This window comes from Vigna umbellata, chromosome 6 (assembly GCF_029865625.1).
Source record: "Vigna umbellata cultivar VRB3 chromosome 6, Vumbellata_1.0, whole genome shotgun sequence".
NCBI classification, from domain to species: Eukaryota; Viridiplantae; Streptophyta; class Magnoliopsida; order Fabales; family Fabaceae; genus Vigna; species Vigna umbellata.
In genome coordinates this window covers 27701873-27720274 of record NC_142170.1, presented here as the reverse complement: position 1 = coordinate 27720274, position 18402 = coordinate 27701873, and the positions used below count along the sequence as shown (strand labels likewise).

Sequence of the window (18402 nt, the reverse complement as noted above, 5' to 3'; positions counted from 1 at the left end):
CATAGTCAAGATTTTGATAGACTTTTACTCATCCAGTACAGTATTAGTATAAAGAGACCCTTTTTCCATCCTCAACCAACTCAGATATTAAAGTGACAGGTAAAAGAAAGACAACAGAAGCATGATCGTCACTTATTGCCATTAGATGCTGGTGCACCAAACAGGAAGCAAGATTCGATTGTGCTTAATTTTCCAGTAACCAGATTCTGAGTCACCGTATGACTATTCCTCCGTCTAAAACAGTTAACAAGTGAAAAACCAATGAGCCAAATTTTCAAAATAACTATTCTTCATATCAGCACGATTTATCGGATGTCAAAACAACAAATGCAACAACTTTACCAAAGAAGCATGGACTGATTAAATATTTTAAGTTGAAAGAAGTCCTCAAATAATTGAGCTAATTAGGAAAATTGTATAATACAACCATTTCCATGCAGTCATCAAGATTATAATCAATATACTAGATCATAAAATTTAACAGTGAGATTGTTTGATGACACAGGGTTACTAATTGCAATAACTTTTGTGGTATGGATTGAAGACAATAAGGGATCGTAGTGGGGTTTAATAACAGAAATATAATAAACTGAATGGGAAATATCTAACACAGGTAAAACAACACCAGTGTTATGATCAATGAGAAAACTTCTCAGGCTAAAAATCCTTTTCTGGATGAAGCAGTGTGAACTCTTTCATTTTACAATTAATCAATGACAAGACAACTTTCAAGAAATGCTAATGAAATTGTTCATATTGTGCCTACAGGTATATAGGATTAAGGGGTTCAATTTAAATTACATAGGGACAAAACCTACCTCGACAAATCAGTTACTTCTGTTGCCAAAATCCTCTCACCGGTATCAGGAAGTACGGTGTAATTGTCTCTTATGAAATTCACAAAACCAAACTTCTCAAAAGTTGTAAGAAAACAAGAGAAGGAAACTAGCATCACATGTATTTTCAGAAAAATACATCTTTATAACAAAAACTATGCAACACAGTCCAAAACCCAGTTCTCCAATATATAATGTTATCTCCACTTGTACTAACAACAACATTTTTTTTACCAGAACTTGTGTATTGCAATTACAAAAATTGGAAAACGACATGAAAATCAAAGCAGATTCTTATATGTGGAAAGCTTGCCTGGGTTGTGTTCAACCCTGACAATCCTTCAATACCAGAAGTCAATTGTAGTGAACCAGACTTTTGTACCATTGCCTCTGTTGTATGCTTCTCAGATCCAAGTTTGAAACCTTACAGAAATAAAACCAAGGAAGATACAAAATGCAGTTTATAAGTCAGATTTGTTTCACTAAATCAAGAATTTATCAGTATTTTCTGTTTCGACAATACGTACTTAAACAAAAGGGAACAAACCAAAAACTGCATATCTACTACTTAAAAATTGCATAGTTCAATGTGTTAATTCATATCTACTACTTCAAGCTCTGTTAGTTACTCCAATACCCTTAAATCTAAACAAATATCTTATAAGACTGTTTGATACACCATTATGTCTGGCATTCATGTCATTCTTTTTTCTCATGTTCACCTTTTTCCATTAGCAAATGAAAACTGCTACAGTACCAAAATTTGCCCTTTCACATCGTTAAGTTGAATGGTAGCCCAGTTTAGATTCAATTTTACGACCCAAAAGGAGTAAAACAGAATTACTAAGAAAGAAAAAAAAAAGTAATTATATATGAACTATAGTCTCACCAGTTGAGTGTGGAAGGTTCATTGCACTGATGCTTCTAATTTCGGATTTGGAAGAAGGCCAGTCAGGAGAACCATCATTTCAAATGACCACATTTCCAAGATGTTCGAGATTAATATAAATAAATATTGGAAAAAGAAACCCAGTGTCTTTTGAACAAATAACTGTAGGATTGGGAAAAAGAATGTTACTTTGACATGAGAGAGTGTTGATAAAAATGTGTGAAGAGGAATTGCGAGTGTAGGAAAAGAAAAGATGCCATGCAATGCCTCTTTCGAAAATCCAATCCATGTTTTTGAACATGAAGGAGAAAACCTGACATAGAGTATCAGGATGACATTGCATGGCCTATATACATACCGTTCTTTAAGATTTGATGCTTGGACCTGTTGGAACAATCGGTACCGTTATAGAATTTTGCAGCGGAATAACTTATAAAGCGGAAAGCGTGTTCAGTCAAACTCTTAATAAGATGGTCCGTTTTAGAAATTTAATTTTCTTAGAGACAAATTTCCAAACAGTTGATGTGCATAAAACAGTAATCAGTACAGAGAATAGAAAAAAAATCACACAAGCAATTTTTATCCTGGTTCGATTCAAAAGAATCTACGTCCAGTTGTTAATCACTATAAAAAGTGATTAACGTTTTCACTAAAAATAGTTTCACAAGTTTACAATAGAGTAAATGAAACAGAAAAAAAGATAAAACCTTCCTTCGAACGAACTGGAAGAACAGAAACTTTGCCAACTTGAAGAGAACTGCTCCGACCTTTGACCCACAAAGCGCGAGCTTCTCCTTTTCACAAGACCAGGCAATGCAATGAACTAGCTTTTGGAACTTCCTCAGATAACACTGTATTTTCAAAAGCTTTGTGTTCAACTTCTTTTTAATCTTCACATAAAAACCACTATATAGCCAGCTGCACTGAATATCTAAGGTTAGGTTTCAACTGCCACGAATAATCGATTATTGTAAGTGATAATCGATTATTCAAGTCCGTTACAGGGTTTTCAAAAAGTGATAATCGATTATATGAAGTGATAATCGATTATTCCTGTATGACTCTGTGATAATCGATTATTGCTATTCCATAATCGATTATTGCAGTTAAAAATGCAAGTTTACAAGGTTTTCAAGAATTTCCTACTACATTTAATTTTTACAAATTGCTTTTAACTAATTCTAATATCTTCTTCAACTAAAACTTCTTGTAGCATCATCAAAACAAATTTCTTCAAGATTTACCAATACTCCTTATTGGTAACAGGACCCACAAAGTAGCACGTACATTAGGAATAGAGACATTGTTTCCAAAAATTCTAACCAAAGCAGTGACCTCATAGATCACCTTGCGCTGCTCGCGTCTAGTGATATCTTGCTGAATTCCATTCTAGGTATGTGTGCATTCTGTTGCAGATGCAAAGAATTTCCTAGATTTTGGAACGATTTTCCCATCATTCATGGAATCATGCAACACAATCTTACAGCCTCTTCAAAACCAGTTATTCAAACCATCATCAAATTGCGGGTTTATGATGATGTTGTCATCTCCCGCTAAATAACTGACACTAACGTATATACTGCATCAATCCTCCCTTCTTAAGATAATCTTTGTTCTCAAGGATTAAAATTAGGAAACTTCTTCAAATCAAAGAAGAATTTCCACGTTGCTTTCTCTGGAAGTAGGTGCTTTATTTGACAACAACCTTACTAACAACCCTATTTCCTCTTTTGACGGTCGTCCTTTCTATTATCGCCTCTGACTCCTTAACTTTAGAATCTTCATCATTTATTGGGTAGTGGATTGATGTGCTAGCTTCTCCTACAAACTTTTTCAGTTGTGACATGTGAAAAACATCATGAACGAGTCATCCAGCTGGTAATTGGATCTTGTAAGCTATTATTCCAATCTTGTCTGTTACAACATAAGGTCCATAATATTTTAAATCTGATTTGGCACTGCTCCTAAATGCTACAAAGATTTGTCTACAAGGGTGTAATTTCACGAATAGCAAATCTCCAATTTCAAAGGTCCCGTTAAATCTACTCTTGTCAGCCATTTGTTTTATCCTTGCTTGTGCCCTTTTCATGTGAAACTTGACCATCTTACATTGTTCTTCCCTCTTCTGCAAACTTTTATCGACCAGTTCAATCTTAGATTCCCCTGATAAACAGGGTAAGTTGGGGTGCCTGTCCATACATGATTTCATAGGCACTGGCCTTAATAGTGTTATGATATGTCGAGTTATACCACCATTCATCTAAGGGGAGTTATACCACCATTCATCTAAGGGAAGCCATTTGGACCATTGTTTAGGATGATCTGAACACATACACCTCAAATACACCTTAATGCATTTGTTCACTATCTCTGTTTGGCCATCTGTGTATCGATGGTAAGCAATTGAAAGTTGAACTTGAATTTCTTGATAAGCCATGAAGTCCTTCCAGAACTGACTGACAAAAATTGGATCCCTGTAACTTATTATTGATGTTGAACAACCATGAAGCTTAAAGACATTATCCATAAAGCATTGGGCCACATCAGATGTGGTATATGGGTGTTGTAATGTTATGAAATGAGAAGTCTTGCTCAGCCTGTTAACCACAAAAAAGATCACTTGTTTCCAAAAGGAATTGGGAAGATCCTTTATGAAATTCATAGTAACGTGCTCCCAAATCAAAATAGGGACTGAAAATGGTTATAGCAACCAAATCAAAATAAGAGAGTGAACTCGGTGAAATCTACCCTTAGCGAAGCCATTTCATACCATTTATGACTTTTTTCCACTTCTAAGTGCCTCTAGCTACCAAAGTCCACCTATATTCTTTATGTATTTATTTACTTGCACATAATTTTCCATTCTTTAGTCTATATGAGTTATTAATAGTACAATTATCTAGTATTACACGAGTTTCTTGGAAAACTATACTTAGTCTTACCATTTTATATTACTTGAGAAATTCGGTACATTTGTTGATGAGAAATAGTAAACTAGGAGTGGTGTTAATACTCCAGAACTAGTGTTAATACTCCTTGTAACCAGGAGTGGTGCTAATACTCGTTGTAACCAGGAGTGGTACTAATACTCGTTGTAGCCAGGAGTGGCGAGAATACTCTGTGAGATCCTGAAGAGGCAAAACTCATGAAATCATGGAAAAGATTAGTGAAACCCCTTAAGAGTTCTTAAGAGAGAACTAGACGTAGCTCAGGTTGAGTGAACCAATATAAAGTTCGTAGTTTATTACATTACTATTCAAAAGTTTTTCATTTGCTTTTATCACAAAAACTAGCATCTAACATCTCATAATCTTTATACACATACATATTTTCCTTACAAGTATTTAGATGTTGCTTTGTATAAAAGATTTGAAAAGCAGTAGCTCATAATTCATCTTTTGTTAAAACTTTCATACAGCCTTGTGAAGCATCATCGTTTGAGAGTATTCTTATTTGTTAATCTCTCTAAAACTAGATATTCCGAAGGCATTTTATCAAACGATATTCCTGATCTTGGTCTTCCATAATTAGTCTAACTTCATATGCCATAAGAAGATCATTGTGGTTGTTGACATTATTGCACACTGTTTATCAGTTGTAGATAGACAACCATTGAAGATGCAAATGGTTGAAACAATAAAGGGATCTCACCCTGCTCCCTCTTGCCCAACTCTAGCCAACCCGATGAAACAATGGAGTGTTGATCTGTTAACAACCTATAATGAGTTTGATGTGTATTTATACTGATAACAATCTATCTACCTTCGTAATGTTGCCTCTATATGAGACTATGCCTCCTCTAGTCACCACTTGGTAGAAGAATGTGATGAAGGATATATGTCACCTGTACCGTACGATACCTAACTCGCCAACGGTCGACCGGTGACCCGGGCGACCTGGCGACAGTTACGGTCGCACTGTCACGATCATATGCATGTCGAACACATCGTCACGCCAGTCGTTCAGACAATCGCATCATAACGATTACAAGTTAATGTCGAACACTTGGTGATCGACAACCAAACAGTGATGTCGCGACATATAGCGCTCGCACGACATCTCATATGTTTGTGTCGATACATAAGACGGTCGACATATAATGAGCGATGTCTAAATTAACAGTTTTAACATGAACGGTTTAGCGGTTAGAAGTAACCAGTTGCGAATATTGGTCAATGCCATGAATCACGGGAGTAACTAACCCAGTATCAAACACGATCTAGCAGTTACAACTTCCAAATAGTCAACTTCGGTAACTGACCGGATTTTCAGGTAAACGGTTTATTTTACTGTTTTAAATATGAGAAGCACAGAGGAAAAAAGGTACGTTTTTCCTTGAGAGAAATTAAGAGAGAAATTATTCTTCTTCTTGATCACACATCCCTTTTCTGACTTGAGCGTCGGAGTGCCTTTGCAGGTACCCAGCCCATCTTCCCCTTCAGAGAGCATAACACAGGAAGAGAGATATCACAGTAACAGCATTATAGGAAGGAGCAATTGCGATTCGTTAGGTTCGTATCTCGGTCTCAACATCCCTACTGAAACATTTTGGCGCCCACCGTGGGGCCGAGATTTGATATCCCAACGACGACCACCGGAGCAATGGCAGACCTCAACACTCGCGATTTGATCAAGCAGCTGCAGACACAGATTGAGGCACAAGCACAAACTATACGGGAGCAACAAGAACTCCAACGCAAGCAAGATGAGGAGCTGGTGGCACTGAGGGCACAGCGCCCACCGCCAGAATTGTCAGCCTCAAATCGGCAAGACGATAATGAAGGGAGCCATCATGGAGGACTGTCTGACCCTTTTGGCGGGGGGAGGAAGGGGCCTACTTCCATACACCTCACCAACTTGCTCCCATTCACGGAGGCCATCATGCAAGCGCACATGCCAGATAAGCCTCCCCCAGCGTTAGAACGTTATGATGGCTCCGCCGATCCCGACAACCACCTGCGCAACTTTATAGACGCCATGGCGTTCTACACAAACAACGACCCCGTCATTTGCAGAGCTTTCTCTTTGTCCCTTAAGGATGAGGCCCTGGAATGGTTCCACACTCTTCCACGGAATTCAGTAGACTGTTTCGCAATAATCAAAACTCTATTCCGAAAGCAGTACGCAACCAACAGAAGACCGGAGATGACTGCTGCTGAGCTCGTGAATACCAAGCAGGAGAAGGATGAAACCCTAAAGGCTTTCATGCAACGGTACAACGAGACGGCCCGGCGTGTGAAAGATATCAATCACACCTTCATCATCAGCAATCTACCCTCGCGCTTAAGGCCGGGGTATTTTGCGGAACAGTTATATGCTGACCCGCCAGCATCTATGGAAGAACTGCAATCCACAATTGCAAAGTTCATCCACATCGAAGATCTCCGGAATTCTAGAAAGAAGCAGCAGCAGGATAACCCCAATCACGATGCAAAGAAACCCGCAAAGCGATCGACCAACGACTACAAGTCAGACCGAACACCCCGAAAAGAGTCAGGGTGGACGTCTAAGTACGATCGTTACACAGCCCTCAACGCACCGAGAGCAAAGGTGCTCGAAGAGGCTTTGCACGCCGAACTCTTAACCATGCGACGAAAAGCTACTTCAAAGAACGCTGACAGTAGCAAAGCCTGCCGGTTCCACATGAACCATGGGCATGACACGGAAGAATGCAACATGGTGAAGGACGAACTGGAGCGACTCATCCGAGCAGGCTACCTCCAGAACTACGTCAAGGATAGAATCTTCACTAGAGCTGCAACTCCTCACCGTAAGGATCACTCCAGACAGAGCCCCGAGCGATCGCCTCCTAGGGATGACCGACGCCGCAGGCGATCGTGTAGCCAACCCCGGCGGACAGAGAGAGAATGTTCGGTCCGAGGCCAAATCGACACCATTTCGGGTGGTTTCACCGGGGGGGGAGTGTCATCTTCCGCCAGGAAACGACATCTGAGACAGCTAAAGTCGGTGCACATGGTCGATCGACAGCCTCGGTCGATCCCTGATATCACGTTCACCAATGCAGATTTCCATGCGCCCGACCCTGATCATGATGACCCGATGGTCATCACTGCCAATGTAGCTCGGTACGACGTCAGCAAGGTTCTCGTCGATCAGGGGAGTTCGGTCAACATCCTGTATTGGTCCACCTTCAAAAAGATGGATCTATCCGAGGACCTCATCGCCCCTTTCAACGAACAAATCGTAGGTTTTTCAGGGGAAAGAGTCGACACCCGGGGGTACCTCAACCTGCGAGCGCGGCTCGGAACAAGTCGGGAGGCACCACAACTCAGAGTCCGATTCCTGTTGGTCGAGGCCAATACATCATACAACGCCTTGTTAGGGCGACCTTGTCTGAATGCATTTGGAGCTATCGTGTCCACCCTTATCTGGCCATGAAGTTTCCTACGGAGCGCGGCACTATTTGCACCGTAAGGGCGGATCAGCGAACGGCTCGACAATGTTATGTTGCCGGGCTTAAAGTCACCCCTTTCGTACCAACCAGAAGGGCGAGAGGAGCTGAAACAGCAACGGTCGACTTGGACCCCCGAACCAACATAGACGAGCGTCTCCATCTGCAAGGCGATGTCAAACTCCTTTCGTTGACAGCGGATGCGTCCAAAACCACAACCATTGGCGGAGACCTCGCTTTAAGTGACGAAATGGATCTGGGACGTATGCTACAAACCAACACGGACTTGTTCGCGTGGACGGCTGCTGATATGCCAGGAATCCATCCCGGAGTCATGGCCCACAAATTGTCCATCTTCCGGGAAGCACGACCTGTCGCGCAAAAAAAGCGACGGTTCGGAGAAGAGAAGCGCAAGGCCATTCAGGTCGAAGTCGAGAAGTTGATGAACGCCCAGTTCATTAGGGAGTTGACTTACACTACGTGGTTGTCGAACGTAGTCATGGTCAAGAAGTCGAACGGCCAATGGAGAATGTGTGTCGACTTCACCGACCTCAACAAGGCGTGCCCTAAACACTCGTATCCCTTGCCTAGCATCGATCGGTTGGTAGATGGAGCTTCCGGCCATGTCATACTTAGCTTCCTCGACGCATACTCGGGATACAACCAAATCCCCATGTACGCACCTGATCAGAGCAAGATAGCCTTCATTACCGAACGCGCTAATTACTGTTATGAAGTAATGTCGTTCGGCTTGAAGAATGTCGGGGCTACATATCAACGCCTCATGGATAAAGTTTTCCATCATCATATAGGACGATGCATGGATGTCTATGTCGACGATATGGTTATTCGGAGCCATTATATGGAGCAACACTTGCAGGATTTAAAGGAAGTGTTCGGCCAAATCAGAAGGTACAGCATGCGCCTTAACCCTTCCAAGTGTACCTTCGGAGTCCCGGCGGGTAAGTTCTTGGGTTTAATGCTTACACGTCGAGGCATCGAAGCTAACCCAGACAAGTGCAAAGTCGTACTCGACATGGCTGCTCCAAAAACTCTAAGGGAGGTACAACGTCTAGTGGGTAGGCTCACAGCCTTGTCTCGTTTCATTCCGAAGCTAGCTGAACACATCAAGCCCATCCTAAAGAACTTGAAGAAGGGCACCACACGACACTGGGACGATGATTGCGAAACAGCATTCAACACTGTCAAGCACATTCTCACCAGCCCTCCAATTATGGCTAGACCGGACGCTGGATCCGACTTTCAGCTATATATCGCAGCATCCCACCACGCTGTCAGTGCTGCCTTGATACAAGAGGCGCCCTCCCTCAACTTAATATACTTCATCAGTCGTACGCTGCAGGGGGCGGAAGAAAGATATTCTCGAATTGAGAAAATCGCACTGGCCCTGCTCACAGCTTCGCGTCGACTCCGACCGTATTTCCAGAGCCATCAAGTAGTAGTCCGCACCGATCACCCGATCGCCAAGATCCTCCGCAAACCCGACTTAGCAGGACGGATGGTTTCTTGGTCAATGGAACTTTCAGAGTTTAGACTCCGTTACGAACCGCGGGGATCCGTTAAGGGTCAACATTTGGCAGACTTTGCAGCTGAGTTAATGCCCACACCTGAGGACTCGACACCAAAGTGGCTCCTCAGCGTGGATGGATCCTCAGACAAAAGGGGAGGAGGAGCCGGTGTTGTCCTAGAAGGACCAGATGGTTTAGTCATAGAGCAAGCCATCACATTCAAGTTTCCGACAAGTAACAACCAGGCCGAGTACGAAGCCTTGATTGCTGGTCTATCCCTGGCCAAAGAGTTCACGGTCGCTCGTCTAGAGTGTCGGATGGATTCAAAGTTGGTGGTCGGCCACGTCAACGGAACTTATCAGGTTAAGGATAATCAGTTGTTGCGCTATTTCCACAAAGCTCAGACCCTACTTCAAGAGGTTAGCGTCGTCCATGTACCCAGGGAGCAGAACGCAAGAGCAAATCTCTTGTCTAAGTTAACTCACTCTAAGGAGAGAGCACAGTTATCCTCAATCATTAAGATGACGCTCGACCATCCAGTCGTGAAAGTTTTCGTCACCAATGTGTCAACACCAGCAACAGACTGGCGACAGAAGATCAAGGATCTCATGGTGAAACAGGAGCAAGGAGAGAGCATTACTGTGACTGATTCAAAACGCATTGCACGTTTCTTGTGCATAGGCGACGCCCTATACCGTCGCGGCCACAGTACTCCTCTATTGAAATGCATATCAGAGGAGGAAGCCGACTACGTCTTGCGCGAACTGCACACCGGGGTATGCGGGTTCCATTCGGGTAAGCGAACATTCAGAGCACGCATACTTCGCGCAGGATATTACTGGCCCACGATCGACCAAGATTGTGAGACGTTCGTCAAGAAGTGTATCTCTTGTCAGGCCCATGGTCACGACATCCATGCACCTCCCGAAGACTTGCATGGTATCATTTCTCCCTGGCCGTTCGCTCAATGGGTTCTCGACATAGTTGGACCGTTACCTCTTGCCAAAGCACAGAACAAGTTCCTTCTTGTGGCGGTCGACTATTTCACCAAATGGATAGAAGCTGAACCATTGTCCGTCATCAGTGCTCAACAAGTGCAGAAGTTCATCTAGCGCCTGATCTGTCGGTTCGGTCTACCGCAGAAGATCATTACCGACAATGGTCGCCAGTTCGTCGAGCGAAAGCTGGAGGAATTCCTCAACAGCCTGGGCATCAAACATGTCACCTCCTCTGTCGAGCATCCTCAAACAAACGGACAAGCCGAGGCCGCGAATAAAGCCATACGTACTGAGTTAAAGAAGCGACTCGGCGACGCCAAAGGTTTGTGGGTGGAAGAGCTACCCGAGGTCTTGTGGGCGTACAGGTGCACTCCACACGGATCCACAGGGGACACACCATTCAACCTGACTTATGGCACTGATGCCATGCTCCCAGTCGAGGTCGGCGAACCCTCGTTAAGACGAAATATCACTGATATGACGCTAAACGAAGAACAGTTACGGATGAATCTCGACACACCATTTAACATGAACGGTTTAGCGGTTAGAAGTAACCAGTTGCGAATATTGGTCAATGCCATGAATCACGGGAGTAACTGACCCAGTATCAAACACGATCTAGCAGTTACAACTTCCAAATAGTCAACTTCGGTAACTGACCGGATTTTCAGGTAAATGGTTTATTTTACTGTTTTAAATATGACAAGCACAGAGGAAAAAAGGTACATTTTTCCTTGAGAGAAATTAAGAGAGAAATTATTCTTCTTCTTGATCACACATCCCTTTTCTGACTTGAGCGTCGGAGTGTCTTTGCAGGTACCCAGCCCATCTTCCCCTTCAGAGAGCATAACACAGGAAGAGAGATATCACAGTAACAGCATTATAGGAAGGAGCAGTTGCGATTCGTTAGGTTCGTATCTCGGTTTCAACATCCCTACTGAAACATCACCCAACTTGAGCATTGTTGAGCCATGTCGTACTCATCAATTTGGTGACACAAATGCTACCTTCTCAATAGATGATGTAGTTGTTGGAAAATGACTCCTATCAATGCTACGTCCTAGAACCCAGATGACACAACCCTTGGTTATCAAGGAAGCTATTGATGTTGAAGAAGCTACAAGATGGGCTTAAGCTCTCCTCGTGACATCGTCTATCATGCCAAGCTTGTGAAGCTCTTTTTCAAGAGATCACTATACATCGCCTAGCCCCTACCCCACACTATTGAACCAACCTAACAAATCACTATAACTAACTCATCCAACCCCTATCTTTAAACCATCCCATCCACTCCCCAACCCTTAACCCATATACCCCTATATCATGTTCTACCATCTGATATCACTCCAAAAAAAAATGTTATTTAGTGGAGGTTCTTTTTTCGATTTGCGGGGTTTTTACTCTCCGCAAAATAATTTCCGGAGGTTTTTCAAACCGTCGTAGTTTGAGTCGCCACAACCTATCTGAGGGGGTTTTCCGCGACCCATGGTATCACATTCAATTTGCAGAGGTTTTTTTGCAAAGGGTAAAAACCTCCTCTATTACCAACTATTATTTTGTGGCAATTTTTAGCCTCTTTTATTTTTAATCATTTGATTGCAAAAAATACCTACATTTTTTACACTATTTTGTGTATTAATATGTATTATTCAATTTGACAATTATACTTTGGAAGTTGTAACCTCCCTCGTTTGTATTATTTAATTTAAGGTTTATTACCTTATTTTGCTAGAATTATTTAATTTTCGCTACCATTTGAGGTGGTTATATTTTTAGATCAAAAATATTTATTTGTAACAATATTCAACATATTAATGTAACTAAAGACATCACAAATTTATATAATTTCATTGTCAAAATCATCATAGTAACATAAAATCTATTTAAAATAAAACCCATCCTTACAACTTAATCAATAAGTACTCAAAATTCATAATAAACTAGATATAGTTTTATCCTAAAAAAAATTTATAAACTCCCTAAATGTTACTTCCACAAGATGAATGTCTTTGATCTTGTACTCAAAGGAGACTTGGGCTCATTTGCATCACCAACTTGCTAAAATGATAAAAAAATAATTATAATTATACTCATACAATTTTGCAGGAAAGAAAAAAAAAATGAATTTGTTAAGATAACCAATGGGAATGTACAATTTTACAGAGTACTATAGTTTGTTTCGCACTGCTTCTACGGGTAAATACACAATATATATATATATATATATATATATATCTATTGTATAATAGTGAGGTTTTATATATCAGACCAGAAAGTTTGCTAACTATTTTAAATGACGTATGGTAAATCAAATTTTGTTGATATACAAATAGAGTAAAAAGAGAAGAAGAAATGTTATACTACCATTTACTGTCCCGAATATGAGGAATTGATTATCTACAACGTAGAGGCATTATGATTTTTTTCTCTAATTTTCAATCCAAAAAGCTCTTTAATATATAATAGTAAAAACTAGGGACCTGGTTTGATGTTTGAACAAGCACATTAATCTCCTAACATTAATTGTACAATCAATACTATTTATGTTTGACTCAGTAATCTTTTTAGTCAATATGTAGTAATGGTAAATAAGTTGACTGCCCTAACTAGGTAGTTTGGATCAAACAGTTAACAAGTCATCTAGCTGCTTGATATAATCATAAACTATAAAATGAACAAGAACAGACTTATGAAATAAGTTATCAGACAGTTAGGTGATAGAGATCTTACAGTGAAATGCTTCTCAACGTCATTAACATCATTCACCAAGGATGCTTTTGTATCATTTAATGAGATTGCAACAATTTTCGAATCAAGTTCCCCTTCATCAATCATGGCTAATGCACCCAAGGGTTTGACCTTCAAAACCACATATTTTCCTCTCTTTCAGCGATCTCAACAACATCAACTGCAAAATTACAATGATTTCAGACATATTGTGTTGTATTCATAATATATAACATTATGGTAGGGAGGGAAGTCTACAATCTTTATTAATGGAATACCTGAATCGTTATCTCCCAGTTCTCCTTCAACTTTAGAGTTTGCAAAAGATGGATTTTCCCATGTTTGTGGAAGTAAGCCATAGTTCCAATGTATATTGTAGCTGGAGAACATGAATAAGATGTGTTTAAGAATAGGCTAAATATGAAACCAAATCAGTCTAGCTAGATCAACCAGACATAGTAAAAGAAGTCAAGGATGTGTTAAATGAGAGATGCAAAATGCTTCAACTGTTAAGGATAAAAAATTAACATGAAAATGGCATTTAAGAAGGAAGGGTAACTATCAAAGGTCAGAAATGGGTATTGAACCCTGAAAGTAGTAGATCGGTAGTAAATAGACAACACTAAAGAAGAAATATCACACCACATTTATCTCAACAATAAGGCAACAAAATAATATAGAGAATAGATTTACGTTAAAAGTGAACTGCCAATAACAAATAATGTAATTTAGAATAAGAAAGGAACAACATGAGCTCAGAAATGGTATCTCACGGGTAATATCAAAGCTTTCCCTTTTCTGTATCTTGTTTTATCGGAGTGAAAGCTTCATCAGTTGCAACCTCCGTCTTTGCACTGGATTCTTTAAGAATCTCAACAATGAAGTTGAAGATATCATCACCCGATGGCAATGGAATATCATGCCAAAGAGAAACCTAAATATTTTGCAAATTACATTTTAGGTACAAGTAACAGAATCATAACAGGTAGCCCACATGGCAGAAAACTCATTCTTTGAACTTTACTTCCATTTCCTAATTGAAAAGCCCAATATCTCATTAATAGTAATTCTTATTACATAGCTACACGGTAATTAGCTTCCATCATATTACGCAAATATAAATCATGATGAATCCTCATAAAACATTAAAATTTGGCTCCTGCTCAACATTTCTTCATAAAAGCAGAGGAAATGTAGAAATGTAGATGTGTGAAACAGAATATCTCATTTAGCTAGTGAAGCATAAGAATATTTAAAACTATTCAACATCAGCCAAAACAAAGACTATCCTAAACAACTTACCAAACTATTGATCCAGAACAGAAAATACAAATATTAAACCAGAGCATGGATTTGCACGGTGAAGAGTTCAAAGAATCCAGATGTGTGGGGAAGGGGAAAAGGATTAGCACGGTGGTATTGGCGGGGATTCTGGGATGGAGCCGAATCGGCAGCGATCGTGGCGAGCTCGTCATGTGGAGTTCTTTGGAAGTGGTCAACACCTAAACACCCTCACCCAAAAATTATTCCTTCCGCCTACACCTACTACCCAACCACCACTACCTCCACCACCTCTATGCGGGAATGATGACCTTTAGTATTTTTTGTATGACATTATATAAAAATTAATTTTTGTTTGAATTTAAAAAAAGATAAAATTGTTTAATTTTAAAAAAGATAAAAATAAATTGAAACAAAATAAAAATATTAACAATCAAATTGAAATTAACTTAATGATACGTGATATTAACGGGTCATGTCACACCTTAATTGTCACGTATGTTACCTGATAATTTTTTTATTTTTATAAAAATATTAAAAAATTAAAATAAAAATAATTCAAAAAATATTTTAATAAAAATATCAACCGTGACACTTCTTTAATTGTCTTTAAATGTCTTAGTGTAAAACTAAGGAAACTTAATTATTTCAATTTTAAAAAAAGTATATGGATTCAATTAAAAAAAACAAAAGATCTATTTAAAAAAATCATAAAAGAAAACCAAATGTATGATTACACCTTATAAATAATTCATACAAAAATTAAAAGTAAATAATTTAATTATCGTATGTATATATATGCAATTTTAAAAGTTTGGGACCACATTATCCCAGCTCCTATAATCATCCGGCCCTCTCATCTATATATACGTATGAGACCACCCAATGTTAAACATTCGCAGTTGCAGACATAAGCGAGCCTTGAACAAAATGACTCTTGTGAACCCAAAGTTACTCAATTCCTCTTTTACTCCACATCTCACTTTTCCCAAACCTCTGAAACCAGCAGCTCCTATTCTTCTCCAACGTAGGATAATCCTCTGAAACCAGAAGTCTTCATGAAGTTGAGAAGTTTGCTTGGAGTACAAAATCAAGTTTAAGAAGGGGTGTTGGAATATAAATTGATTTTGTATGTTGGGCCTAAAAGATAAAAGCCCAATATTAGTAAAAGCCCAAATAACATTCTAGAAAATCCTATCTAGAAGGATTCTAGAATGTTCCACAAAAATATCTAGAGATGCTTATCCATAAGATGTCTCTAGATAAGTTTAGAATTATAGGAATGTTTTAGAAAGTTCTAGAGAATAAATTATAACCCTTAGATGAATGTTGTGGTGGCAAGATCCTAACCATTGGTTAAGGAGGTGCCATTAGTATAAATAGGGGATGATTGTATCATTTGAAAATAAGCCAAAAAAGTTTAGAAGCACTCAATACAAGTCTTTCCTCTTCTCTCAAAATCTTCCAACCTCTCCCAATCTTAAACACTTCCTTCTAGCCTTTAAAGTTTTCTCCCAACAAAGTGGTATCAAGAGCCATAAGATCTTCATAGAAATGGCAAATACTGGAGTTCCCTTTCAAGTCCCAATGCTCACCAAGAGCAACTATGACAATTGGAGCTTAAGGATGATAGCTCTCCTTGGTGCACATGATGTCTGGGAGGTGGTCGAGAAGGGCCACATTGAGCCAGAGAATCTGGAGAGTCTTTCTCAAGCTCAAAAGGATAACTTGAGAGACTCAAGGAAGAGAGACAAGAAAGCTCTCTGTCTAATTTATCAAGGATTAGATGAAGATACTTTTGAGAAGATTTCTGGAGTCAAGTCAGCCAAGGAAGCATGGGAGAAGCTTAAGATCTCTTACAAGGGAGCAGATTAAGTCAAAAAGGTACGTCTTCAAACTTTGAGAGGAGAGTTTGAAGCTTTGCATATGAAGGAAGGTGAACTAGTCTCTGATTACTTTTCAAGAGTTTTAACGGTTACTAATAACCTAAAAAGAAATGGTGAGAAGCTAGATGATGTAAGAATTATGGAGAAAATTCTTAGATCATTAGATCCAAAGTTCGAACATATTGTCACCATTATCGAAGAAACAAAAGACTTGGAGGCCATGTCAATAGAGCAACTTCTTGGTTCGTTGCAAGCTTATGAAGAAAAGAAAAAGAAGAAGGAAGAGATCACGGAGCAAGTCCTCAAGGCACACGTTGATTCAAGAAAAGAAGAAAATACACACAACCAATCAAGGCGAAGTTATAGTCAAGAACAAGGACGAGGGCGTGCATATGGACGTGGACAAGGACGAAGGCCTAACAACAATAACCAAAGAGGAGAAAGCTCTAACAGAGGTCGTGGGAGAGGAAATCCGAATTCAAGGTATGACAAGACACGAATCAAGTGTTACAATTGTGATAAGTTTGGACATTATGCTTCTGAATGTAGAGCCCCTAACAAAAATAAAGTCGAAGAGAAAGTCAATTATGCTGAAGAAAGGTGTCAAGAAGATGGTACCTTGCTATTGGCTTACAAGGGCCAAGATAGAGGCGAGGATAATCAGTGGTACCTTGACAGTGGAGCAAGTAACCATATGTGTGGGAAAAGAAGCATGTTCGTGGAGCTTGATGAATCAGTAAAAGGAAACGTGGCTTTTGGAGATGAATCAAAGGTGGCGGTGAAAGGAAAAGGTAATGTCCTCATCCGACTAAAGAATGGAGAACATCAATTTATTTCCAACGTATATTATGTGCCAAGCATGAAGAGCAACATCTTGAGCTTAAGACAACTCTTAGAGAAAGGTTATGATATTCAACTTAAGAATAATAACCTTTCGATAAGAGATAATACAAGTAGATTCATTGCAAAGGTGTCAATGACAAGAAATAGAATGTTTGTGCTCAACATTCAAAGTGATGGCCCACAATGTCTCAAGATGTGCTACAAAGACCAATCATGGCTTTGGCATCTTCGATTTGGCCATCTAAATTTTAAAGGATTAGAGTTGCTCTTCAAGAAAGCAATGGTGAGAGGACTGCCTCATATTACTCACCCCAACCAAGTTTGTGAAGGATGTCTACTTGGAAAACAATTTCGGTTGAGTTTCCCAAATGAGTCAGACTCAAGAGCTCAAAAGCCATTAGAACTCATACACACAGATGTGTGCAGACCAATCAAGCCAAGATCACTCGGTAAGAGCAATTCACTACAAAAAAGTAGGGCATTACCGAAGGCCAGAAGCCCTCGGAAAATGCCAATAGCCGTCGATAATGGTTGTTTACCGAAGGCCTATCGACGGCCAAAAATCCTTCGGTAAATCCCTTGTCGCTAACCATTACCGAGGGCTTTCGCCCTTCGGTAATTACCGAAGGGCAGAAGCCCTCGGTAATTACCGAAGGGCGAAAGCCCTCGGTAATGAGCGTACGATGGTATTTACCGAAGGGCGAAAGCCTTCGGTAATGAGGATACGATGGTATATACCGAAGGGCAAAAGCCTTCGGTAATGGCCATGGGAGGGCATTTACCGAAGGGCAAAAGCCTTCGGTAAAATGCGGGGCAGGTTTCAGCAAAATGCTTTTTCTTGTGCAACCCAGACCTGTATAACAGATAGTTCGCATGCAGTGGTGACTGGCTTCACAGTTGAGCCCTCATGTATGGACATCAAAGAGGCATCTCTAGTAAGAATAAACAATTTGGCTACAGAGAACGTTAAAAGGGGGTAACTGCAAATAATAAAATGGTAT

General features: G+C 40.0%; 1 pseudogene across 1 annotated transcript; it reads right to left on the bottom strand.

Moving 5' to 3' along the window:
- Positions 1–998: 998 nt before the first annotated feature.
- LOC124831680 (soluble inorganic pyrophosphatase 6, chloroplastic-like) lies at positions 999–14421 on the bottom strand (annotated as a pseudogene). Its single transcript, XR_015780485.1, has 6 exons — positions 14416–14421; positions 14165–14325; positions 13670–13770; positions 13395–13572; positions 1726–2576; positions 999–1259 (listed from the first exon to the last, which is right to left on the bottom strand). The product of XR_015780485.1 is annotated as a soluble inorganic pyrophosphatase 6, chloroplastic-like (transcript).
- Between the last annotated feature and the right edge of the window lie 3981 nt (positions 14422–18402).